We start from the raw sequence: 27127 nt of genomic DNA, 5'->3' as shown, positions 1-27127 counted from the left end.
ATTTGTCAAAATTTTATTTCTATAGAAAATTTTCTTAAACTTTTATTTCTATAGAAAATTTTGTCAAAATTTTATTTCTATAGAAAATTTTGTCAAAATATTATTTCTATAGAAAATTTTGTTCAAATTTTATTTCAATAGAACATTTTATCAAAAGTAGAAAATTTGGCAAAATTTTATTTCTATAGAAAATGTTGTCAAAATTTTATTTCTATAGAAAATTTTGTCAATATTTTATTCCTATAGAAGATTTTGTCAAAATTTTATTTCTATAGAAAATTTTGTCAGAATTTTATTTCTATAGAAAATTTTGTCAAAATCTTATTTCTATGGAAAATTTTGTCAAAATTTTATTTTTTATAAAAAATTTTGTCAAAATTTTATTTCTATAGAAATATTTGTCAAAATTTTATTTCTATAGAAAATTTTGTCAAAATTTTATTTCTATAGAAAATTTTGTCAAAATTTTATTCTTATAGAAAATTTTGTCATAATTTTATTCTTATAGAAAATTTTGTCAAAATTTTATTCTTATAGAAAATTTCTTAGAAAATTGTATCAAAAAAAAAATTTTTTGTAGAAATTTTTTTCAAAATTTTGAGTTCTATAGAAAATTTTTTCAATTGTTTTTTTTTTTTTCTATAGAAAATTTTGTCAAAGGGCTACAGTATAAGAATAAAAAGTAAATGTAAAAATATGAACTTTAGTTGCACAACAAAAAAGTGGCACAAAATTATTCATTCTTAAAAAAAGTTGCAAAATTCGGGAAATTTTTATACTAGTCTCGGGCATTAATTAATTCTATTAAAATTACAATCAAAACAAAACAAAATACTCATAAAAAATAAATATAAATAAAATTAAATTTTGTTAAATCGATTTGTTTAGCATTAAATTTAAATTTTACATTTTTTTAAAAGACCTTTCGAATGTGTTAAAAAAACTTTAGTTGCACAACAAAAAAGTGGCACAAAAGTATTAATTCTTAAAAAAAGTTGCAAAATTCGGGAAATTTTTATTCTAGTCTCGGGCATTAATTAATTCTATTAAAATTACAATAAAAACAAAACAAAATACACATAAAAAATAAATATAAATAAAATTAAATTTTGTTAAATCGATTTGTTTAGCATTAAATTTAAATTTTACATTTTTTTAAAAGACCTTTCGAATGTGTTAAAAAAACTTTAGTTGCACAACAAAAAAGTGGCACAAAAGTATTAATTCTTAAAAAAAGTTGCAAAATTCGGGAAATTTTTATTCTAGTCTCGGGCATTAATTAATTCTATTAAAATTACAATAAAAACAAAACAAAATACACATAAAAAATAAATATAAATAAAATTAAATTTTGTTAAATCGATTTGTTTAGCATTAAATTTAAATTTTACATTTTTTTAAAAGACCTTTCGAATGTGTTAAAAAAAATCCTATAACCAACTTTTGCTTTTTTATCTCTTAATTCCTTCTACATATCATATCATAATATCAAAAATAATTTCATTTACTTCTTAAATCAGCAAAATATTGAATTAATTTTTAATCAACTATAAGTAATGCAGTCTTAAGCAAGTAATCCAATCAGTTACTGCCACCAGCAGAAGTCCCTTACCAAGTAGAGACATTAAAATGATATTTTCGTAGAAATATCGTTTCTCATCTTCCGCCTGATTGTGACTTTCAAATAATAAAAGTTTAAGAAATTATGAAAAGTTAAAAAAAAAACCAAGAACAAATATTTTAAATAGTGCCAGCTAATGTAATCGGAAGGAAATGGCTTCAAACTTTAAGTAAAGTTAAGTTGACAAGATAGCAAAGTAACGTTTGAACTGGAAAATTGAGATGTATAGAAATAAGTTGGACAAGGGAAATTAAGCAGAGAAATGGTGCATAGAAGTAACAAACAAAACTTTAACTTTTCTATAGGAAAACTTTAATTCAGCTTGGCTGAATAAGGTTTTCTATAGGAAAACTTTAATTCAGCCTGGCTGAATAAGGTTTTCTATAGGAAAACTTTAATTCAGCCTGGCTGAATAAGGTTTTCTATAGGAAAACTTTAATTCAGCCTGGCTGAATAAGGTTTTCTATAGGAAAACTTTAATTCAGCCTGGTTGAATAAGGTTTTCTATAGGAAAACTTTAATTCAGCCTGGCTGAATAAGGTTTTCTATAGGAAAACTTTAATTCAGCCTGGCTGAATAAGGTTTTCTATAGGAAAAATTTAATTCTGCCTAGCTGAATAAGAAAACTTTAATTCAGCCTGGCTGAATAAGGTTTTCTATAGGAAAACTTTAATTCAGCCTGGCTGAATAAGGTTTTCTATAGGAAAACTTTAATTCAGCCTGGCTGAATAAGGTTTTCTATAGGAAAACTTTAATTCAGCCTGGCTGAATAAGGTTTTCTATAGGAAAACTTTAATTCAGCCTGGCTGAATAAGGTTTTCTATAGGAAAACTTTAATTCAGCCTGGCTGAATAAGGTTTTCTATAGGAAAACTTTAATTCAGCCTGGCTGAATAAGGTTTTCTATAGGAAAACTTTAATTCAGCCTGGCTGAATAAGGTTTTCTATAGGAAAACTTTAATTCAACCTGGCTGAATAAGGTTTTCTATAGGAAAACTTTAATTCAACCTGGCTGAATAAGATTTTCTATAGGAATAAGGTTTTCTATAGGAAAACTTTAATTCACCCTGGCGGAATAAAGTTTTCGATATTAAATCTTTAATTCTGCCTGGCTGAACTTTTAATTTAATTTGTCCAAAGAAAAATTTTCCTGTAATATTTCAACTTTAAATAATAGATTAATTCCGCTTGGTTTGAATGCCATTACCGTGTTTTTGGGTTTATTTTTAAATCACCTCTTCTTGTGTTTCTTCTCAGCTGCTTCATCACAATTTTCCAGTGAGTATATTAACTCGATTATTGTTATTTGATGCCAAATGCTTATAGCACAATTGTTAACCACCAGACGACGACGACATAAGAGAACTGAGTACTTGATGCGTTAAGTACAACATACTCTACCAACTGTGCTCCCTTATTGGCCAAGTGCTACAAGGATGTGAGTTTGCACTTTAGTTGTTGTTGATAAAGTTGTTTACACTTCTGTCGTGAAAACCACATTCGTACATAGCTTTAAGGATGAGGCATACATCCATGTATATACATGGATATGACAAACACAAATAAAGGGTGGTTAAATTATAAGGGCCGATGTTGAATGTGAACCACACCTAAACGCCAAGCTTTTTTCCGAATTTTATTTGGCATTTCTCTATTTCAGACTTACTCAATTTGAACCATGGAGAGATACACAATCCAACAACGTGTTAAATGGTTCCAAGTAATGGCAACAGTGGATGATCAATTTTCGAAGAAAATCATCTTCAGTGATGAGGCACATTTTCACCTCAGTGGATTCGTCAATAAACAGAATTTCCGCATTTGGGCGAATGAGAATCCAAGAGTGATTGTCGAAAAACCAATGCACCCACAAATAGTGACTGTTTGGTGCGTTTTAAGGGCTGGCGGCATCATCGGGCCGTATTTTTTCCAAAATGAGGCCGGTCAGGCAGTTACTGTGAATGGTGTTCGCTATCGTGAGATGATAACGAACTTTTTATGGCCCGAATTGGAAGATATGGATGTGGACGATATGTGGTTTCAGCAGGAAGGTGCCACTTGCCACACAGCTAACGAAACAATGGCTCTTTTGCGCAACAAATTCAATGGCGGTGTTATCTCACGTAATGGCGATGTCAATTGGCCGCCAAGATCATGTGATTTGACACCGTTGGACTTTTTTCTTTGGGGTTATTTGAAAGAAAAGGTGTACGTCGATAAGCCAGCAACAATTCAAGAGCTAAAGGATGGGATAATTCGGCACATTAACGGCATAGAACCTGCATTATGCCTCAGCGTCATCGAAAATTTGGACCATCGGATGAAGGTGTGCCACCGAGGTCGCGGCGCCCATTTGGCCGATATTTTGTTCCATACCTAATTGAGTAATACCAATATATCATAATAAAATAAAATTACAATAATTTCCTAAATAGTTTGTGTTTTATTCAAAATCAACATCGGCCCTTGAAAATTTAACCACCCTTTACATATTTAAGAAGGACGGATATTTAAGACACAAACGCTTACATGCCAACACGTAAACAAGAGTGGATATGACAGGCAAGGTGATGCAATAAACACACATACACATGCATAAAGTTACTGTCAACGTCAATTTCGGTTATGACCTAAAGTATAAATAATACCATTCTCTTGTTAGGGGGCGAAAAAGTTCATTAATATTGCAAAACTACATATACTCAAATAAACTGATCTAGTATATTTTTATTTTTTTTTTTTTTTTTTGACATATAATAATACGACTTTTTTCTTGTTAGATGTAAAGGTAAAAGAAAATTTAGTTTTGGTGACAGCAATTTCTGGCACTCAAGCCTTTATCAACTATCTTTATTTCTGCCACAGGAGTAGCAAATTGCACTCATTAAAAATGATATGATTATCAAAATCAAAAAAAAAAAAACAAGTAGTAAAGTAGAAAGTCGGGCGGGGCCGACTATATCATACCCTAAACCACCATTACAGAATTAGTAATCATAAGCATTTGTGGGGTAACATATAGGTCTGGGAGATAAATCGCAGTTGCATATTTAAGAAAATTAAGGGGTACATGTCTATGGGTGCTTTGTGTCAATCTGACTATAGCTCATAGTCAATGTTGCCAGGGAAAATGTTCGGTTTATCCTACAAGGACAAAAAAAGTTCCCTACTTTCCCATACATTCCCAAACAATTTTCCCTACTATATTTTTCGTTAAATTTAAAAAATTTTACAAAACAAAAATGGTTCTAAGTATTTTATTATCTTAAAACATGAATATGCAACGTATATAACTAGAATATAAATTTGTATTACCACCACGGTTGCCACAGTTGGTAGAATTCTACCCAAATTAGTAATGTTTTTTGTTAAATCTCTATAAAAATAAAATTTTGGAAAAAGTTACTATAAACAACTTTTTGTGAGAAATTTTTCTATAGAAATAAAATTTTGACAATAAATTCTATAGAAATAAAATTTTGAGAAAAAATTCCACAGAAATAAAATTTTGAGAAAATTTTTTATAGAAATAATATTTTGAAAAAAATTTCTATAGAAATACAATTTTGACAAAATTTTCTACAGGAATAAAGTTTACCACACATTGTTAAAGATCAAGCCTTGCCGGCTTCTAATTTTCTCCTCTAGAGCCATCAAAATGTAAAAATTATTACAAATTGTGTTGAGTGAAAATGTCCTACATTGTGGCCCTATGTCCCTACAAGACGCTAAATATTAGAAAAACCCTACATATAGGGAATTTCCCCTATTTCTAGCAACACTGGCTGTGTTGATCTTGCACCTACGGAGTTAGTACGCCACTGATATTGAGCCCATTATTAAAAAAGAGAAAATCCTTAAATTAGTGTGGGTAATAAATAAAAATTTGTAAAAATCGAGCAATATTCTTATGTAAGAGCTACAAGGACGTATAAGTACGATCGGCTAGTACATCAAAATTTGAAATTTGAGTAACATTGGTTAATAAATAAGAGTACTATGGCCAAATTTGGGAAAATCGAGCGATGCATATATATGGAAGCTATATCTAAATCTGAACCAATTTGCATAATATTTTGCGGGTTTGATTAATACCACAAAAGGTTACCTTGTGAAAGATTTGAGTAAGATCAATTAAGAAATGAGGCCTGTATGGTCAAACATAAGGTTATTAGGGGCGAATTTTTCAAAATCGGGTGATACATATATATGGGAGCTATATTTAAATCTGAACCGATTTCGATGATTTTTTGCACATATAGTTAGTGCTATAGAAGCCTACATTTAGCCAAATTTGGGTAAGATCGGTTGATAAATAAGGGTTTTATGGCCAAATTTAGAAAAATCGGGCGGTACATATATATGGGAGCTATAGCTAAATCTGAACCGATTTCGATGATTTTTTGCACATACAGTTAGTGCTATAGAAGATTATATTTAGCCAACTTTGAGTAAGATCGGTTGATAAATAAAGGTTTTGTGGCCAAATTTGGGAAAATCGGGCGATACATATATATGAGAGCTATATCTAAATCTGAACCGATTTGGATGAAATTTTGCAGACTTGACGGGCGATGGAAAAGATTACCTTTTGCCAAATTTGGTGACGATCCGTTTGTAACAACGCGCAACGTGACCCTATTTGTCGAAATCGGGCGATACATATATATGGGAGCTATATCTAAATTTGATCCGATTTCTTCCAAATTCAATAGCGTTCGTCCTTGTGCCCAAAAAACTCCCTGTACCAAATTTCATCAAAATCGGTTAATAATTGCGACCGGAATCCTATGAACAACAAATACATGGACAGACGGACGGACGGACACCAAGCGCTGGATCGACTCAGGAGGCGATTCTGAGTCGATCGGTATATATTTTATGGGGTCTAAAATCAATATTTCTGGTAGGCACATTTTTTGGCCGATCAAACTTATTATACCCCGACCACTATGTGCAGCGTTGCCAGAATTGTTTCACCAAAAACCGCTAGATTTGCCCAAAAAATAGCTAAAAAAAGCTAAAAAATGCTAAAAAAAAATAGCTAGAAAAAAGCTAATTTTTTTTGTATCAAAAGTCACATTTTTGATTGAAATTTAACAAACTTAAAGGCTTTATTTCACTTACAATGCATATTATTTTCATTTTAATTCCACTTCCGTGAGACTGTAACAATATCTAAGGCATATTAGCTCTGTTTGCGTATTCGATACATTTTGATTACTATCACAAATTTTTACTGGAAGTCCTTCGTTTTGTGGGAGCTACCTTCCCAACACCTCTATTTTTTTACTTGTTATTTTAAAATATTAAATGATCTAAGCATGCTTTGGAGTGTTGAAAAACATCTTCTATTTTTGAACGCTATTTTGGTTTGTGGTTAAGATGCAAAAACTCCTCACATTTAAAGACTATTTCATTAATTCTTCCTTCTTTCATGAAAACATACCCATTTTTAAGTTGAATCACTTAATTATAAGGACAAAACGACTTTATCGTCTTTTGGACAAGGAAAACAGTTTATATAAAAGAAATTCACAAATGCTATTATAACCAAAATTCGCGTTCGTATTTTAAAGAGACGACAATATTTTTTCAGTGCACAAAGCTATTCACATCTACTATTTTAATTTAGTAATATCGTAATAACTTTAGAATATTATAATAACATAAAAAGGATAAACGAGTCAAATGATAATATTCCCAATAATTTACTGACAGTTTATCTAACAAATTTGTATGGTAATAGTAGATTTAAAGTTTACGATAACTTTTATGTATATAATGAAAAAGCTTTACAACAAGGTGTATTTGCTACAATAATGCCCGGACTCATTATTAATGTTTCAACTGAGCTTTGAAATATGTGGAAACCCTTATACTTGCAGCAAGGCTTAGATAAAAACGCCGATTTATCCATATTTCAATAGAAACATGTCGAAAATAAAAAAAGCCAAAAATAGCTAAAAGGGTCATGAAAAAAAGCCAGAAAAAAGGCTAAAAGCTAAATGCATTTTTTTCCCGCTAAACGTCTTCAAAAAAAGCCAAATCTAGCGGGAAAAAAGCTAAATTGGCAACGTTGACTACGTGGTTTAGGGTATAAAAACCCAACAATTTAAACTAATCTTCTATGGTTGGGAAGATTGGCATTGTTGTGAAAACCACACTGGGCCTGTATTCTTGATCCGAGAGCTACGACAGTTTCCCTGAGATTAAATAAGCTAAAACAGTTTGACAAAATCCTGTATAGAAATACAATTTTGACAAACTTTTCTAAAGAAATAAAATTTTGACATTTTCTAAAAAAATAAAATTTTGAGAAAATTTTCAATAAAAAATTTTAACAAAATTGTCTATCAAAAACAAATGTTTTACAAAATTTTCTATAGAAATAAAATTTTGACAAAATTTTCTATAGAAAAAAAATGTTGACAAAATTTTCTATAGAAATAAAATTTTGACAAAATTTTCTATAGAAATAAAATTTTGACAAAACTTCCTGTAGAAATAAAATTTTGACAAAATTTTCTATGGAAATAAAATTTTGATAAAACTTTCTATAGAAATAAAATTTAGAGAAAATTTTCAATAAAAAATTGTTAAGATTTTCTATACAAAATAAAATGCTGACAAAATTTTCTATAGAAATTAAATTTTGACAAAATTTTCTATAGAAATAAAATTTTTACAAAATTTCCTATAGAAATAAAATTTTGACAAAATTTTCTATAGAAATAAAATTTTGACAAACTTTTCTATAGAAATAAAATTTTGACAAAATTTTCTATAGAAATAAAATTTTGACAAAATTTTCTATAGAAATAAAGTTTTGACAAAATTTTCTATGGAAATAAAATTTTGCCAAATTTTCTACTTTTGATAAAATGTTCTATAGAAATAAAAGTTTGACAAAATTTTCTATAGAAATAAAATATTGACAAAATTTTCTATAGAAATAAAATATTGACAAAATTTTCAATAGAAATAAAATTTTGCCAAATTTTCTACTTTTGATAAAATGTTCTAAGGAAATAAAATGTTGACAAAATTTTCTATGGAAATGAAATTTCGACAAAATTTTCTATAGAAATAAAATTTTTACAAACTTTTCTATAAGAAATAAAATTTTGACATAACTTTCTACAGAAATAAAATTTTTACAAAATTTTCTATAGAAATAAAATTTTTCTACAGAAATAAAATTTTGACAAAATTTTCTATAGAAATAAAATTTTGACAAAACTTTCTATAGAAATAAAATGTTGACAAAATTTTCTATGGAAATAAAATTTTGACAAATTTTTCTATAGAAATAAAATTTTGACATAACTTTCTATAGAAATAAAATTTTGACATAACTTTCTATAGAAATGAAATGTTGACAAAATTTTCTATAGAAATAAAAGTTTAACAAAACTTTCTATAAAAATAAAATTTTGACATAACTTTCTATAGAAATAAAATTTTGACATAACTTTCTATAGAAATAAAATTTTGACATAACTTTCTATAGAAATAAAATTTTGACGAAATTTTCTATAGAAATAAAATTTTGACAAAATTTTCTATAGAAATAAAATATTGACAAAATTATCTATAGAAATAACATTGTGACAAAATTTTTTGAAGGATTAAAATTTTGACAGAATTTTCTGTAGAAATAAAATTTTGACAGAATTTTCTATAAAACTAAAATTTTGAAAAAAATTTTCTATAGAATTAAAATTTTAAGAACATTTTCTATAGAAAAAAAATTTTGACAAAATTTTCGATAGAAATAAAATTTTGCCAAATTTTCTACTTTTGATAAAATGTTCTATAGAAATAAAATTTTGACAAAATTTTCTATAGAAAATAAAATATTGACAACATTTTCTATAGAAAATAAAATATTGACAAAATTTTCTATAGAAATAAAATTTTGAAAAAATTTTCGCTAGAAATAAAATTTTGAGAAAATTTTCTATAGAAATAAAATTTTGACAAAATTTTCTATAGACATAAAATTTTGACAAAATTTTCCGTAGAAATAAAATTTTGACAAAATTTTCTATAGAAATAAAATTTTGACAAAATTTTCTATAGAAATAAAATTTTGACAAAATTTTCTATAGCAATAAAATTTTGACAAAAAATATAGAAATAAAAATTTGGTAGGCCAAGTAATTCGATTGTGGATGACAGTCTTTAGTACAAGTATCTATGCAATTCGGCCTGGCCGAACTTACTTCTTTATCTTAGCCTGATATAATTTCCCTTGAAAATGTCCAAGAAATTGCATGTCTGAGGATTGCACTTCACTAGAAGTTCAATTGATTCTTCTACGTTATAACATTAACAATAATGTTGAGCACTTTTTGAGCTATCGTTTATAACCCAGGAGTTCCAGTAGGCCTTGGTTTGTTTAAGAGCCTTCTCCAGGATTTAGTTGTATTGCCAAATTCCTAAGGCCACTAAGAAGGCAAAGTTTTTTACTTTTAAATTAAAACTATTATTAAAAGTAAAAAAACTTTTAACTTTTAAATATTAAATATTAAAGCTTTATAATTGTATGCAGTTTAAACTTCATTCTTATCCTAAATTAAATATGGGTTCATTGATTTAATCCAATTGGCTTTCTAGGCAAACATTTACCACATGTATACACATCTTTCTCTCGACATCTTCTGTTCTTAAGTCCATTATCTATTATGTCTACATACATGTGGTTTGCTCTAATCTTATTTTATAGTCTGACAATTAAGCTTTTATGTGGTCAGAATCATTTTTGATTAAATTCCATGTGTATGTACCATGTATTCGATTAATTTATTCAAAATTATAAGAATGGATAATTTTGGGGAATGCGATATGCTTTAAAATGCTATTAGACGAAAGGCATTTACTAAACACAAGAAAAAAAGCAAAAGAAAAAGCGATATAGTCAAGAGGATGGACAGACGAACTAATAGACATCATAGGCTCAGAGGATTATTCCGTAAAAATAAAAAAGGGAGTCTGGTATGGATATTTCTAATAGGAATACTTTCTTGCAGTCCTATCGAAGTCTTGCAGAAAACACACAAAAATACGGTTTAAGTACTAAACCAATGTTCATGAGATTGTTGAGTGTCATCAATACTAAGTAATAGTTTAATGACTGATTTATATCATGGTCATAAGCCAAGTATTATTATAATTAAATTAAAACTAATCCAAAATATTGTCAAAGTAATTTACATTATCACATATTCTTAAAAGCATGAAGTGTTAATTAACTACATTGAAGAAGTATAAATATAAACTCCATCACCAAATTTGATTGTAGGTTAGTGACTATGTCAACATTTCATTAAAATTTGTCTCTGAGTAACAATTAAATAAAATGTTGATCTTTGAGAGATTTTTAATTGCAAATGTTTCCATAATGTCATTTAAGGGAATTCTGCAATATTTCTGGCCATTTTTACTATAGGCCAGAGTGCCTGATATGTACACGCAAAGAAAAAAAACGTTTGGAAAACCTGTACCGAAAACGTTTTTCTTTTGTTAGAGTTTTTTGAATTGCTTCGAAAATTTTAAACTTTTATCACCAAAAAAATTCGTTTGTTACAAAGTTTTTATTTTTTCAATAAAAAAAGTTATTTTTGAAACAACAACAGAGTCCATTTCGTTTATATCAAACACTGTTCTTTTCAGACTTTTGGTCTTTAATAAAACACATTTTACGGTTCAAAATTTAATATAGTACAATGTAATGTTGAACATTTTTTTCGGAATCTTCCGAACATATGTAGAATGTATGTAAAAAAAAAAAAAAAAAAAAAACTTTGGTCGAAGCAGGGATCGAACCCACGACCCTTGGCATGAGAGTCAGACGTAGCTACCACTGCTCCACGGTGCCAAACTAAATGTTTGTTTCTGTTAAATAAACTTTGTTTATTCGGTTCGTGGGCGCCGCAAGCTATGCTATATAAATATAACTTATATGGATATTTATCTATTGATGACCATAACAGGTACATAGCTCAGTGGTTAGTGTGTTGGCTTACAAAGTGCATGGTCCGCGGTTCGATTCTCCGTCCAGGCGAAAGGTAAAAAAATTTTAAAAATTTATAAAATCGTATAATTTCTTCTACATTGTTTGTATTACAGAAAAAGGTGCTAAGAACTAAAAATCTTCGTGGAAGTGAGAAAGATGTGAGGGAAAATGCAATTAGCCAGAAAAAAAAAATTTTTTGAGTTAGTCTTTATGAAATTGTTTTTACATCCTGGAAAAGAATAAACGTTTATCACAAAAAGTATATACTTTTCTTCCAAATACACTTCCTTACAGCGAAAAGCAAATGAGAAACGAACTTTGTTTGTCTAAAATTTCGTTTGGGAGGAAAGAATTATTTTTTTGCGTGTAAGGCAACTTAGTAAAGCATTTCACCATACACTGAAAAAGCATGCCCTGTTCCAAAGATTCTGTCTTTACACTAATGGTTTTGGTATTAATTCCGAGCGGAGAATTGGATTAAGACCAAATTCTAGACATAATTTTCTTTGAAATTTAAGTTTTGCGTACTTGATTCTAGGAAACAAAGATTAATTTATTCGATTTTTCAGCTTTTTATCCTATTTTTAAAGTGAACAAACTTAAAAAAAGATTTCATTAATTTTGAAGAAATTTTCAGATTATTAAATCCAAGCTTACCTTAGATAAACAAAAATTTTCTTTCATTTTAGGATAGTCAATTTTAAATCGGAACTATAAGGCCAAAACGATTTCATTGATTAGTTTATCGACTTTTGGCCAAGGAAAAAAAATTTATATCACAGAAATGTGTCTACTATGCTAAATAAAATTCGGATTCTTATTTGAAGGACATGTAAACTTTGACCTCACGATAAGGTTGTCATTCAGTGTGTAACACATCAAAATATCAATTTCCGACTACAGGAAGAAATTCTAAGACGATATAAGCATGTCTGTCTGTCTGTCTGTCTGTCTGCACGCAAAAAAATAATTCTTTCCTCCCAAACGAAATTTTAGACAAACAAAGTTCATTTCTCATTTGCTTTTCGCTTTATGGAAGTGTATTTGGAAGAAAAGTATATACTTTTTGTGATAAACGTTTATTCTTTTCCAGGATGTAAAAACAATTTCATAAAGACAAACCCAAAAAAAATACATTGTTTTCTTGCTAATTGCTTTTTCCCTCACATCTTTCTCACATCCACGAGGTTTTTTAGTTCTTAACACCTTTTCCTGTAGTACCAACAATGTAGAAGTAATTATACGATTTTAGAAATTTTTAAATTTTTTTTTACCTTTTGCCTGGACGGAGAATCGAACCGAGGACCATGCACTTTGTAAGCCAACACACTAACCACTAAGCTATGTACCAGTTATGGTCATCAATAGATAAATATCCATATAAGTTATATTTATATAGCATAGCTTGCGGCGCCCACGAACCGAATAAACAAAGTTCATTTAACAGAAACAAACTTTTAGTTTGGCACCGTGGAGCAGTGGTTGCTACGTCCGACTTGCATGCCAAGGGTCGTGGGTTCGATCCCTGCTTCGACCAATGTTTTTTTTTGTTTGTTTGTTTTTTTTTTTTTGTACATATATTCCAGAAGATTCCGAAAAAATGTTCAACATTACATTGTACTATATTAAATTTTGAACTGTAAAATGTGTGTTATTAAAGACCTAAAGTCAGAAAAGAACAGTGTTTGATATAAACGAAATGGACTGTGTTGTTATTTCAAAAATAACTTTTTTTATTGAAAAAATAAAAATTTTGTAACAAACGAATTTTTTTGGTGATAAAAGTTTAAAATTTTCGAAGCAATTCAAAAAACTCTAACAAAAGAAAAACGTTTTCGGTACACGTTTTCCAAACGTTTTTTTTCTTTGCGTGTATAAATATAAACTCCATCACCAAATTTGATTGTAGGTTAGTGACTATGTCAACATTTCATTAAAATTTGCCTCTGAGTAACAATTAAATAAAATGTTGATCTTTGAGAGTTTTAATTGCAAATGTTTCCATAATGTGATTTAAGGGAATTCTGCAATATTTTTGGCCATTTTTACTATAGGCCAGAGTGCCTGATATGTAAGGCAACTTAGTAAAGCATTATAGTTTTAAACACTTCACCATACACTGAAAAAGCATGCCCTGTTCCAAAGATTCTGTCTTTACACTAATGGTTTTGGTATTGATTCCGAGCGGAGAATTGGATTAAAGGGTGATACGGTCAAAATTTGAAGGTGTGTGTGTAGAATGTTGCTCCTATTTTGATTTTGGAATTCATTCTTCAGTTGTCAAAATGCCGTCCAAGCAAGAAGAGCAGCGTATCAAAATTTTGCTCGCGCATCGCGAAAATCCGAGCTACTCGCACGCAAAGCTGGCAAAATCGCTAAATGTTGCCAAATCAACCGTTATAAATGTAATTAAAGTGTTTGGGGAACGTTTGTAGACAGCCAGGAAGTATGGATCGGGGGGAATCGAAAACCGGAAGCCGCTGAGACGACAAAGAGAGTTGCCGGTAGTTTCAAGCGAAACCCTAACCTCTCTCTCCGAGATGCCGCAAATAAGCTGGGTGTATCGTCTACAACCGTGCACCGAGCCAAAAAACAAGCCGGACTATCGACTTACAAGAAGGTAGTGACTCCAAAACGCGATGATAAAAAAAATACGACGGCCAAAGCGCGATCCCGGAGGCTGTACACGACGATGCTGACGAAGTTTGACTGCGTGGTAATGGCCTACGAAACCTACGTCAAAGCCGACTACAAGCAGCTTCCGGGACAGGAGTTTTATACGGCAAAAGGAAGGGGAAAGGTAGCAGATATTTTCAAGCACATAAAACTCTCAAAGTTCGCAAAGAAATATCTTGTTTGGCAAGCCATCTGTACCTGTGGCTTGAAAACCAGCATTTTCATAGCTTCCGGGACTGTCAACCAAGAAATTTACGTGAAAGAGTGTTTGAATAAACGTCTGCTGCCTTTCCTGAAGAAACACGGTTGTTCCGTACTGTTTTGGCCGGATTTGGCATCTTGCCATTACGGTAAAAAGGCCATGGAGTGGTACGCCGCCAACAACGTACAGGTGGTTCCCAAGGACAAGAACCCTCCCAACACGCCAGAGCTCCGCCCAATTGAGAAATACTGGGCTATTGTCAAGCGGAACCTAAAGAAGACCAAACAAGTATATACAGCAGTAAGTTCGGCCGGGCCGAATCTTAAATACCCACCACCATGAACCAAATATTAGGGGTTCCTTTGAAATTTCAGGAGGGCTTGAGGACTTGAGGACACTTCCCGAAGATAAATTTAAAGATTTCACCTATGAGTACTATATCAGATTCTGGATTTATAAGAACCATTTTTGTTTGAGTTTTAGAGGAATCATTAACATCTCTTGTAAGTGTGCAAGAAAATTATAAAATAACGTCTTGATTTGAAATCTTAAATCTGTAGAAGTAAAATCTGGAAATTTTACATTGAGTTTCAAGCAATTTTCATGATAAGTGCGCTTTCTACACCCTCAAGAAGTGAAGTCGGTCTATATGGAGGCATTACCAAATGGACCGATAAAAACTTAAGCCGATACACGTTTTTGTGAGCCTAAAATACCAGAATATTTACAATTTAAGGCAAATCAGATAAAAACTACGGTTTCTAGAAACCCAAGGAGTTAAATCGGGAGATCGTTCTTATGGGGGCTATACTAAAATATGGACCGATGCTCACCGTTTTCGGCATACCTCTTTATGACCCGAAAATACCTCTAGATTTCCAATTTCAAGCAAATAGGATAAAAACTTCGGATTCTAGAAGCCCAAGAAGTAAAATCGGGAAATCGGTCTATATGGAGGCTATACGAAAATATGGACCGATACTCACAATTTTTGGCGCACGTATTTGTGGTCCTACAATACCTCTAGATTTCCAATTTCAGGTAAATTGAATAAAAACTGCGGTTTCTATAAGCCCAAGAGTAAAATCGGGAGATCGGTCTATATGGGGGCTATACCAAAATATGGACCGATACTCACCATTTTCGGCACACCTCTTTATGGTCCTAAAATACCTCTAGATTTCCAATTTCAGACAAATTAGATAAAAACTACGGTTTCTATAAGCCCAAACCCCAAATCGGGAGGCCGTTTTATATGGGGACCATACCAAAACATGGACCGATACTCACAATTTTTGGCACACGTAATTGTGGGCCTACAATACCTCTAGATTTCGAATTTCAGGTAAATTGAATAAAAACTGCGGTTTCTATAAGCCCAAGAGTAAAATCGGGAGATCGGTCTATATGGGGGCTATACCAAAATATGGACCGATACTCACCATTTTCGGCACACCTCTTTATGGTCCTAAAATACCTCTAGATTTCCAATTTCAGACAAATTAGATAAAAACTACGGTTTCTATAAGCCCAAACCCCAAATCGGGAGGCCGTTTTATATGGGGACCATACCAAAACATGGACCGATACTCACAATTTTTGGCACACGTAATTGTGGGCCTACAATACCTCTAGATTTCCAATTTCAGGTAAATTGAATAAAAACTGCGGTTTCTATAAGCCCAAGAAGTAAAATCGGGAGATCGGTCTATATGGGGGCTATACCAAAACATGGACCGATACTCACTATTTTTGGCACACCTCTTTATGGTCATAAAATACCTCTAGATTTCAAATTTCAGGCAAATTGGATAAAAACTACGATTTCTATAAGCCCAAGACCCCAAATCAGGAGGTCGGTTTATATGGGGACTATATCAAAACCTGGACCGATATAGCCCATCTTCGAACTTGACCTGCCTGCAGACAAAAGACGAGTTTGTGCAAAATTTCAGCACGATTGCTTCGTTATTGAAGACTGTAGCGTGATTACAACAGACAGACAGACGGACATCGTTATATCGTCTTAGAATTTCTCCCTGATAAAGAATATATATACTTTATATAGTCGGAAATCGATATTTCGATGTGTTACAAACGGAATGACAAACTTATTATACCCCCGTCACCATTCTATGGTGGTGGGTATAAAAAACTGCTAAGGACGAGCAGCAGTTCAAGGCAAACTGGCTTTCTGCGGCGAAGAAGGTGGACAAGGTGGCTGTACAAAATCTGATGGCAGGTGTCAAGCGTGAGGCCCGGCAATTCGGATTTGGAAAAGCGAAAGCCTAACTTAATATTTTTCCTGAATTTTATATTACACTATTCACCGATTTACACGCGTTTTCCATTGACCAAATTTTGACCGTATCACCCTTTAAGACCAAATTCTAGACATACTTTTCTTTGAAATTTAAGTTTTGCGTACTTGATCCTAGGAAACAAAGATTAATTTATTCGATTTTTCAGCTTTTTGTCCTATTTTTAAAGTGAACAAACTTAAAAAAAAGATTTCATTAATTTTGAAGAAATTTTCAAATTATAAAATCCAAGCTTACCTTAGTTAAACAAAATTTTCTTTCATTTTAGGATAGTCAATTTTAAGTCGGAACCCCTAACTATAAGGCCAAAACGATTTCATTGATTGGTTTATCGACTTTTGGCCAAGGAACAAAATTTATATCACAGAAATGTGTCTTCTATTTATGCTAAATAAAATTCGGATTCTTATTTTAAAGACATGTAATCTTTGGCCTCACGATAAGGTTGTCATTCAGTGTGTAACACATATAAAAATAGAGTAAGACCAAAATAATAAAGGTTTTGAAATAACCAAAAAGGTATTGAAATATTTATTGTCAAAATGTTAAAATAAATCTAGCTGGATTTTCTATAAAAAAGTCTTTAATTTAGGCTCAATAACATTTTCTATAGGGAAACTTTAATTCGCCATCGCTAAATAATCTTTTCTAGAGGGAAACTTCAAATCTGCCTGGCTCAATAAATTTTTCCATCGAAAATTTTTAAATCAGCAACATTACTGTAAATATAAGTTACTTGGCAACCCTAATACAACGCACTTCCGTATCTTTGAGTGCATATGATTTATTATAGGTGACTATATGTGTATGCCCTCTCTTTCTCTCTTTCTTTTGTGTTAGTGTGTACTTCAGGCCTTCAGTTCAACATCAAAGCAAATAAAAGTACCGTAAAAATCTCCACAGTGCTTTGCGTGAAAAATTCTACAAGCAAAGAGGGACATTTAAGGGTAATACAAGAGAACCTCGATATGCAAAGGCATATACATATGTGTGTGTATGGTAGTATGGGAGTATACAAGAGAGTTCATCCATTGCAGTAAAGAGTTTTCTTTGACTACACAGAAAGAGACCTTGTTTATAAAATGGTATTTTATTGCGGTTTGCGGTAGTTATATTGCTTTATTAAGTCAACAATTGAAGTGTGAATGTGCCAACATCAACAACAATAACAGTTATGGTAGCTCTAGTAAACAACAAGAATAGTAAATGTTAGCAATAATTCAACAACTATAGTACTAGTTGTCGAAGTATTAGAATAACAGCCATTAAAATAAGCATATCTACAGGGTGCCTGATATAGTATTGAAACTTGATATAGTATTGAAACTTGATATAGTATTGACACTTGTTATAATTTCTAAACCGCTCGTCTGACAGCTGACAGATTTATTCCAGTGACAGTTCATTTTATTGTTTACAAAATTTTCTATAAGCTTATAAACAAAATTTTCATCTATTGCATTGATAGAGTTACAAATAAAATAATAATTGATACTATTAAATTTTGTGGTTGATTTTTGTTTCAATGAAATAATCAATTAAATTTTAATTGCATATTTTTAAAAACTCAATTAAAATTTTTTTCTGTGCAGTTACAGAATTTGTTTTTCCAAATTGAGCAGTTTATGAACAATCAAATTGATCGGTTTTACTTGCCAAAAAGGTCAGCTGAAAATTTACTCCATCGATTGGCCACCAGAACTCAAGCGATGTTAATTCTGTGGTCCGCCTTAACGGACGATGGTCACTCCCCGCTCGTTTTCACTGATCGGGGGTTGAAAATAAATACCGAATTTTTTTCGGGAAAATATCCTAAAGACAGCATTGAAGCCTTGGGCAGACAAACATTTCGTCTGAAGACCATGCACATTCCAGCTGGACTCAGCACGCCTCAATCAAGAGTAAACACCAAAATCTCCGTATCTCAATTACAGTTACCACAGTTGGTAGAATTCTACTAAAAATGGTAGATTTTTCACTGTTTGGTAGATTGGTAGAATTCTTGCAGTTTAGGTAGATTTTGCAAAATATTCCTCTCCAACTAAGAGGTACTTCAATTTCCAATAAAAAATAAAATGTCCACAAAAATGTTTATAGAAATAAAATTTTTGAGAAATGTTTATATAGATATAAATTTTTTGAGAAATTTTTATATAGAAATAAAATTTTGACAAAATTGTTTATAGAAATAAAATTTTGACCAAATATTCTATTGAAAAAAAAATTTGACAAAATTGTTTAAAGAAATAAAATTTTGACAAAATTTTCTATAGAAAAAAATTTTGACAAAATTTTCTATAGAAATAAAATGTTGACAAAATTTTCTATAGAAAGACAATTTTGAAAGAATTTTCTATAGAAATAAAATTTTAACAAAATTTTCTATAGAAATAAAATTTTCACAAAATTTTCTATAAAAATAAAACTTTGACGAAATTTTCAATAGAAATAAAATGTTGACAAAATTTTCTATAGAAATAAAATTTTGACAAAAATTTCTATAGAAATAAAATTTGACAAAATTTTCTATAGAAATAATATTTTGAAAAAATTTTCTAAAGAAATAAAATTTTGACAAAATTTTCTATAGAAATAAAAATTTGCCAAAAATTTCTATTATAAAAATGTTGACAACATTTTCTATAGAAATAAAATTTTGACATAATTTTCTATAGAAATAACATTTTTGAGAAATTTTTATATAGAAATAAAATTTTTACCAAATTTTCTATAGAAATGAAATTTTGACACAATTTTCTATAGAAATAAAATTTTGACAAAATTTTCTATAGAAATAAAATTTTGACAAAATTTTCTATAAAAATAAAATTTTTGACAAAATTTTCTATAAAAATAAAATTTTGACAAAATTTTCTATAGAAATACCATTTTTGAGAAATCTTTATATAGAAATAAAATGTTGACCAAATTTTCTATAGAAATAAAATTTTGACATAATTTTCTATAAAAATAACATATTTGAGAAATTTTTATATACAAACAAAATGTTTACCAAATTTTCTATAGAAATGAAATTTTGACAAAATTTTCTATAGAGATAAAATTTTGAAAAATATTTCTATAGAAATAAAATTCTGACAAAATTTTGACAAAATTTTCTATATATTTCCCATAAAAATAAAATTTTGACAAAAATTTTTATAGAAATAAAATTTTGACAAAATTTTCTATAGAAATAACATTTTGACAAAATTTTCTATAGAAATAACATTTTGACAAAATTTTCTATAGAAATAACATTTTGACAAAATTTTCTATAAAAATAAAATTTTGACAAAACTTTCTATAAAAATAAAATTTTGACAAAATTTTCTATAGAAATGAAATTTGGACAAAAATTTTCTAAAGAAATACAATTTTGACAAAATTTTCTGTAGAAATAAAATTTTGACAAAATTTTCTATAGAAGTAAAATTTTGGCAAAATTTTCTATAGAAATAAAATTTTGACTAAATTTTCTATAGAAATAAAATTTTGACAATGTTTTTCTTTTGAAATAAAATTTTGACTACATTTTCTATAGAAATAAATTTAGAGAAAATTTTCTATAGAAATAAAAATTTAACAAAATTTCCTACAGAAATAAAATTTTTCAGAAATCTTTATATAGGAAGTAAATTTTGACAAAAACTTTCTATAGAAAAAAAAAAATTGACAAAATTTTCTATAGAAATAAAATTTGACAAAAATTCTATTATAAAAATGTTGACAAAATTTTCTATAGAAACAAAATTTTGACAAAATTTTCTTAGAAATAAAATTTTGACAAAATTTTCTATAGAAATAAAATTTTGACAATTTTTTCTATAGAAATAAAATTTTTACAAAATTTTCTATAGAAATAAAATTTTGACAATTTTTTCTATAGAAATAAAATTTTTACAAAATTTTCTATAGAAATAAAATTTTGATATTTTTTTTTAATTTTGACAAAATTTTCTATAGAAATAAAATTTTGACAAAATATTCTATAGAAATAGAATCTTGACAAAATTTTCTATACTAAAATTTTGACAAAATTTTCTATAGAAATAAAATTTTGACTAAATTTTCTATAGAAATAAAATGTTGACTACATTTTCGATATAATTAAAATTTTGACAACATTTTCTATAGAAAGAAAATGTTGACAAAATTTTCTATAGAAATAAAAATTTTACAAAAATTTCTATTATAAAAATGTTGACAAAATTTCCTATAGAAATAAAATTTTGACAAAATTTCCTATAGAAATAAAATCTTGACAAAATTTTCTATAGAAATAAAATTTTGAAAAAATTTTCTATAGAAATAAAATTTTGACAAAATTTTTTATAGAAATAAAATTTTGACAACATTTTCTATAGAAATAAAATTTTGACAAAATTTTCTATAGAAATAGAAATAAAATTTTGACTAAATTTTCTATAGAAATAAAATTTTGACAAAGTTTTCTATAGAAATAAAATTTTGACAAAATTTTCTACATAAATAACATTTTGACAAAATTTTCTACAGAAATAAACTATTGACAAAATTTTCGATAGAAATAAAATTTTGAGTAAATTTTCTATAGAAATAAAATTTTGACAAAATTTTCTATAGAAATAAAATTTTGAAAATATAAGATTTGTTTTATTTGTTGTATCGAGTGGCAACCGTGTTTATAACTCGAAACCCGGGAGGGATAAATCCCCTTTCTTTTTATCTTCCTACACCACATAATCTTTAACTTTTACTCAGTTAATTTAAATTTTTTAAGGAAATTTATTCACAGCCTCGTCTCGCCTCATTAATCAGTCTGACCATTTCTCTCCGCCATCATGACTTTGGCTAGTCAGCAGATTTACAAAAACAAAAATTAACATTTTTATTAAACTTTAACCGACATTCGTCAAAGCCATGCCTAGTGGTGAAGAACACCACAACCCTACTCTCGATATTAGCAAATTTATCATGGTACGTGATTTCTTTCCTTGTTTAACAGACCTCATTTCGTGGTTCACACAACAAAATTCACTTGGTTGGTTTATTTGGTTAATCGGTCCTTGCCACAATATCCTGATTTTCAGTTCAGTGGGGTGGCGAACACACCAACAAACCAGAGGAAGATGAACCTAACCATCGTGTGAGCATAGTTGAGCTACTTAACACAACCATTTATTTTAATAAATGACTCTTGAAGAGCTATTCATACGATTTATTTGAATATAAGCATACATGTGGTCATTTCTGACCATGATGGAAAAACATACAAACGTCCTTTTTTCCTGTTTGACTTTCATTCATAAATCCCAATAACTGCAGAGCAGTGACCGATATTTGTTTGAAGAGAGGGTGATATTTTCGAAGTAGCTGCCTTTTGGTTTTTACCGGCTTTTTTTTCATTTGATTTTAGTATGTATTTTATTATATCATGAATGGCTTTTGGTTTAATCGACCACATATATTATTTCTCATATAAATAGATTATGTTTCGATATTCGTTTCCTGGTTCTGAAGTAGACAGCTGCCATCATCATCTAGTGGAGTAACATGCGATCTTAATGTCATATTACATCTAACTATCTAACTAAATTTTAGACATTAGAAATTTTCAGAGAACAGAGGGTAAAATAAAATTTTGCTAAAATTTTCTATAGAAATAAAATTTTAACAACATTTTCTATAGAAATAACATTTTTAAAAAATTTTTCTATAGAAATAAAATTTTACAAAAAATTTCTATAGAAATAAAATTTTGCAAAAATTTTCTATAGGAATCAAATTTTGCCAAATTTTCTTTACAAATAAAATTTTTCAAAAAATTTTTATAGGAATAAACTTTTGCAAAAATTTTCTATAGAAATAAAATTTTGCAAAAATTTTTTATAGAAATAGAAGTTTTCAAAAATTTTCTATAGAAATAAAATTTTGCAAAAATATTCTATAGAAATAAAATTTTGCAAAAATTTTCTATAGGAATCAAATTTTGCCAAATTTTCTTTACAAATAAAATTTTGCAAAAAATTTTTATAGGAATAAAATTTTGCAAAAATTTTCTATAGAAATAAAATTTTGCAAAAATTTTTTATAGAAATAGAAGTTTGCAAAAATTTTCTATAGAAATAAAATTTTGCAAAATTTTTTTATAGAAATAGAAGTTTGCAAAAATTTTCTATAGAAATAAAATTTTGCAAAAAATTTCTATAGAAATAAAATTTTCAAAAATTTTCTATAGAAATAAAATTTTGAAAAAATTTTCTATAGAAATAAAATTTTACAAAAATTTTCTATAGAAATAAAATTTTGCAAAAAAATTCTATAGAAATAAAATTTTGCAAAAAATTTCTATAGAAATAAAATTTTGCAAAAATTTCTATAGAAATAAAATTTTGCTAACATTTTCTATAGAAATAAAATTTTCAAAAAATTTCTATAGAAATAAAATTTTCAAAAATTTTCTATAGAAATAAAATTTTGAAAAAATTTTCTATAGAAATAAAATTTTACAAAAATTTTCTATAGAAATAAAATTTTGCAAAAATTTTCTATAGAAATAAAATTTTGCAAAATTTTTTTATAGAAATAGAAGTTTGCAAAAATTTTCTATAGAAATAAAATTTTGCAAAAAATTTCTATAGAAATAAAATTTTCAAAAATTTTCTATAGAAATAAAATTTTGAAAAAATTTTCTATAGAAATAAAATTTTACAAAAATTTTCTATAGAAATAAAATTTTGCAAAAAAATTCTATAGAAATAAAATTTTGCAAAAAATTTCTATAGAAATAAAATTTTGCAAAAATTTCTATAGAAATAAAATTTTGCTAACATTTTCTATAGAAATAAAATTTTAACAACATTTTCTATAGAAATAACATTTTTAAAAAAAATTCTATAGAAATAAAATTTGGCAAAAATTTTCTATAGGAATCAAATTTTGCCAAAATTTTCTTTACAAATAAAATTTTGCAAAAATTTTCTATAGAAATAACATTTTGCACAAATTTTCTATAGAAATGAAATTTGGCAAAAATTTTCTATAGAAATGAAATTTGGCAAAAATTTTCTATAGAAATAAAATTTAACAAAAATTTTCTATAGAAATAAAATTTTGCAAAAATGTTCTATTGAAATAAAATATAAATAATATTTTGCAAAAATTTTCAATAGAAATAAAATTTTGCAACAATTTTCTATAGAAATGAAATTTTGCAAAAATATTCTATAGAAATAAAATTTTGCAAAAAATTTCTATAGAAATAAAATTTTCAAAAATTTTCTATAGAAATAAAATTTTGAAAAAATTTTCTATAGAAATAAAATTTTACAAAAATTTTCTATAGAAATAAAATTTTGCAAAAAAATTCTATAGAAATAAAATTTTGCAAAAAATTTCTATAGAAATAAAATTTTGCAAAAATTTCTATAGAAATAAAATTTTGCTAACATTTTCTATAGAAATAAAATTTTAACAACATTTTCTATAGAAATAACATTTTTAAAAAAAATTCTATAGAAATAAAATTTGGCAAAAATTTTCTATAGGAATCAAATTTTGCCAAAATTTTCTTTACAAATAAAATTTTGCAAAAATTTTCTATAGAAATAACATTTTGCACAAATTTTCTATAGAAATGAAATTTGGCAAAAATTTTCTATAGAAATGAAATTTGGCAAAAATTTTCTATAGAAATAAAATTTAACAAAAATTTTCTATAGAAATAAAATTTTGCAAAAACTTTCTATAGAAATAAAATTTTGCAAAAAATTTCTATAGAAATAAAATTTTGCAAAAATTTTTTATAGAAATAAAATTTTGCAACAATTTTCTATAGAAATGAAATTTGGCAAAAATTTTCTATAGAAATAAAATTTTGCAACAATTTTCTATAGAAATGAAATTTGGAAAAAATTTCTATAGAAATAAAATTTTGCAACAATTTTCATAGAAAAAAAATTTTGCAAAAATTTTCTATAGAAATAACATTTTGACAAAATTTTCTATAGAAATAAAATTTTGCAAAAATTTTCTATAGAAATAAAATTTTGCTAAAATTTTCTATAGAAATAAAATTTTAACAACATTTTCTATAGAAATAACATTTAAAAAAAAATTCTATAGAAATAAAATTTGGCAAAATTTTTCTATAGGAATCAAATTTTGCCAAAATTTTCTTTACAAATAAAATTTTGCAAAAATTTTCTATAGAAATAAAATTTTTAAAAAACTTTCTATAGAAATAACATTTTGCACAAATTTTCTATAGAAATGAAATTTGGCAAAAAATTTTCTATAGAAATAAAATTTAACAAAAATTTTCTATAGAAATAAAATTTTGCAAAATCTTTCTATAGAAATAAAATTTTGCAAAAAATTTCTATAGAAATAAAATTTTGCAAAAATTTTTTATAGAAATAAAATTTTGCAACAATTTTCTATAGAAATGAAATTTGGCAAAAATTTTCTATAGAAATAAAATTTTGCAACAATTTTCTATAGAAATGAAATTTGGCAAAAATTTTCTATAGAAATAAAATATTGACAAAATTTTCTATAGAAATAAAATTTTGACAAAATTTTCTATAGAAATAACATTTTGACAAAATTTTCTATAGAAATAAAATTTTGCAAAAATTTTCTATAGAAATAAAATTTTACAAAAATTTTCTATAGAAATAAAATTTTGGAAAAAATTTCTATAGAAATAAAATTTTGGAAAAAAATTTCTACAGAAATAAATTTTTGCAAAAATTTTCTATAGAAATAAAATTTTGCAAAAATTTTCTATAGAAATAAAACTTTGACATCATTTTCTATAGAAATAAAATTTTTGCAAAATATTCTAGAGGAATACATTTTTGACAAAATTTTCTATAGAAATAAAATTTTGACAAAATCTGTGGTAAAATTTTCTTTAAATTTTGGTAGATTATTTTTGGCACTAGTGGAAATAAAACTTTGACATCATTTTCTATAGAAATAAAATTTTTGCAAAATATTCTAGAGGAATACATTTTTGACAAAATTTTCTATAGAAATAAAATTTTGACAAAATCTGTGGTAAAATTTTCTTTAAATTTTGGTAGATTATTTTTGGCACTAGTGGAAATAAAACTTTGACATCATTTTCTATAGAAATAAAATTTTTGCAAAATATTCTAGAGGAATACATTTTTGACAAAATTTTCTATAGAAATAAAATTTTGACAAAATCTGTGGTAAAATTTTCTTTAAATTTTGGTAGATTATTTTTGGCGCTAGTGGAAATAAAACTTTGACATCATTTTCTATAGAAATAAAATTTTTGCAAAATATTCTAGAGGAATACATTTTTGACAAAATTTTCTATAGAAAAAAAAAAAATTTTTGACAAAATCTGTGGTAAAATTTTCTTTAAATTTTGGTAGATTATTTTTGGCACTAGTGGAAATAAAACTTTGACATCATTTTCTATAGAAATAAAATTTTTGCAAAATATTCTAGAGGAATACATTTTTGACAAAATTTTCTATAGAAATAAAATTTTGACAAAATCTGTGGTAAAATTTTCTTTAAATTTTGGTAGATTATTTTTGGCACTAGTGGAAATAAAACTTTGACATCATTGTCTATAGAAATAAAATTTTTGCAAAATATTCTAGAGGAATACATTTTTGACAAAATTTTCTATAGAAATAAAATTTTGACAAAATCTGTGGTAAAATTTTCTTTAAATTTTGGTAGATTATTTTTGGCACTAGTGGCTTATAGGCAAAGATGTGCTACTTAATATTTCGATATTTGGAAGGGAAATAGACCTTCCGCTTGCCCGTAACATGACAAGTATAACCTTTTTGCTTGTCCAGCTAAAACTACCCGATTCACCACCAGATCACTCTGTATACACCCCATCCTAGTCTGAATACCAGCAGAAGTACCGAAAAATAGACCATCAGTACCATTTTTCCACCTCATCCCCTACATTTCGTGGGTTGTGTAGCCGTACATTTCGTGGGTAATGTGAATAATGAACTTCTCAGCCATCTGAGATCCTTTTGCCATGTTTACATAAAATCCTTAGTAAACCTTAAGATTTCTGATTAATCAATATTGTGAGCAAGCATTTCATTACCAGTCGCATTTCCTAGTGGGTCACTAAATGATTCTATTTTTCCCCAATTTAATCTCAACAGCCCCACAACTACCTATTCCTTATACTCCCACACTATTCCTGCACCATATCGATTGAAGGATACAAAACAGAAAACAATCTCATTGGTATTTTCATTCAATGGAAATGTAGGTTTCATTCACAAACACATA

At 27.7% G+C, this 27127-nt stretch overlaps 2 protein-coding genes across 3 annotated transcripts in view; one reads left to right on the top strand and one right to left on the bottom strand.

Annotated features, from left to right (window-relative positions):
• LOC142228102 (actin-histidine N-methyltransferase-like) overlaps positions 1 to 27127 on the bottom strand; it is a 78398-nt gene that overhangs the window by 14251 nt on the left and 37020 nt on the right. The gene's annotated exons all lie outside the window — the stretch shown is intronic.
• The window catches only part of LOC142228100 (uncharacterized), a 447611-nt gene that overhangs the window by 393231 nt on the left and 27253 nt on the right, over positions 1 to 27127 (top strand). The window lies entirely within an intron of this gene.

Source organism: Haematobia irritans, chromosome 3, assembly GCF_050003625.1.
Source record: "Haematobia irritans isolate KBUSLIRL chromosome 3, ASM5000362v1, whole genome shotgun sequence".
NCBI classification, from domain to species: Eukaryota; Metazoa; Arthropoda; class Insecta; order Diptera; family Muscidae; genus Haematobia; species Haematobia irritans.
Note: the sequence above shows the minus strand (reverse complement) of the source record. Positions and strands in the feature narration are given on the sequence as shown.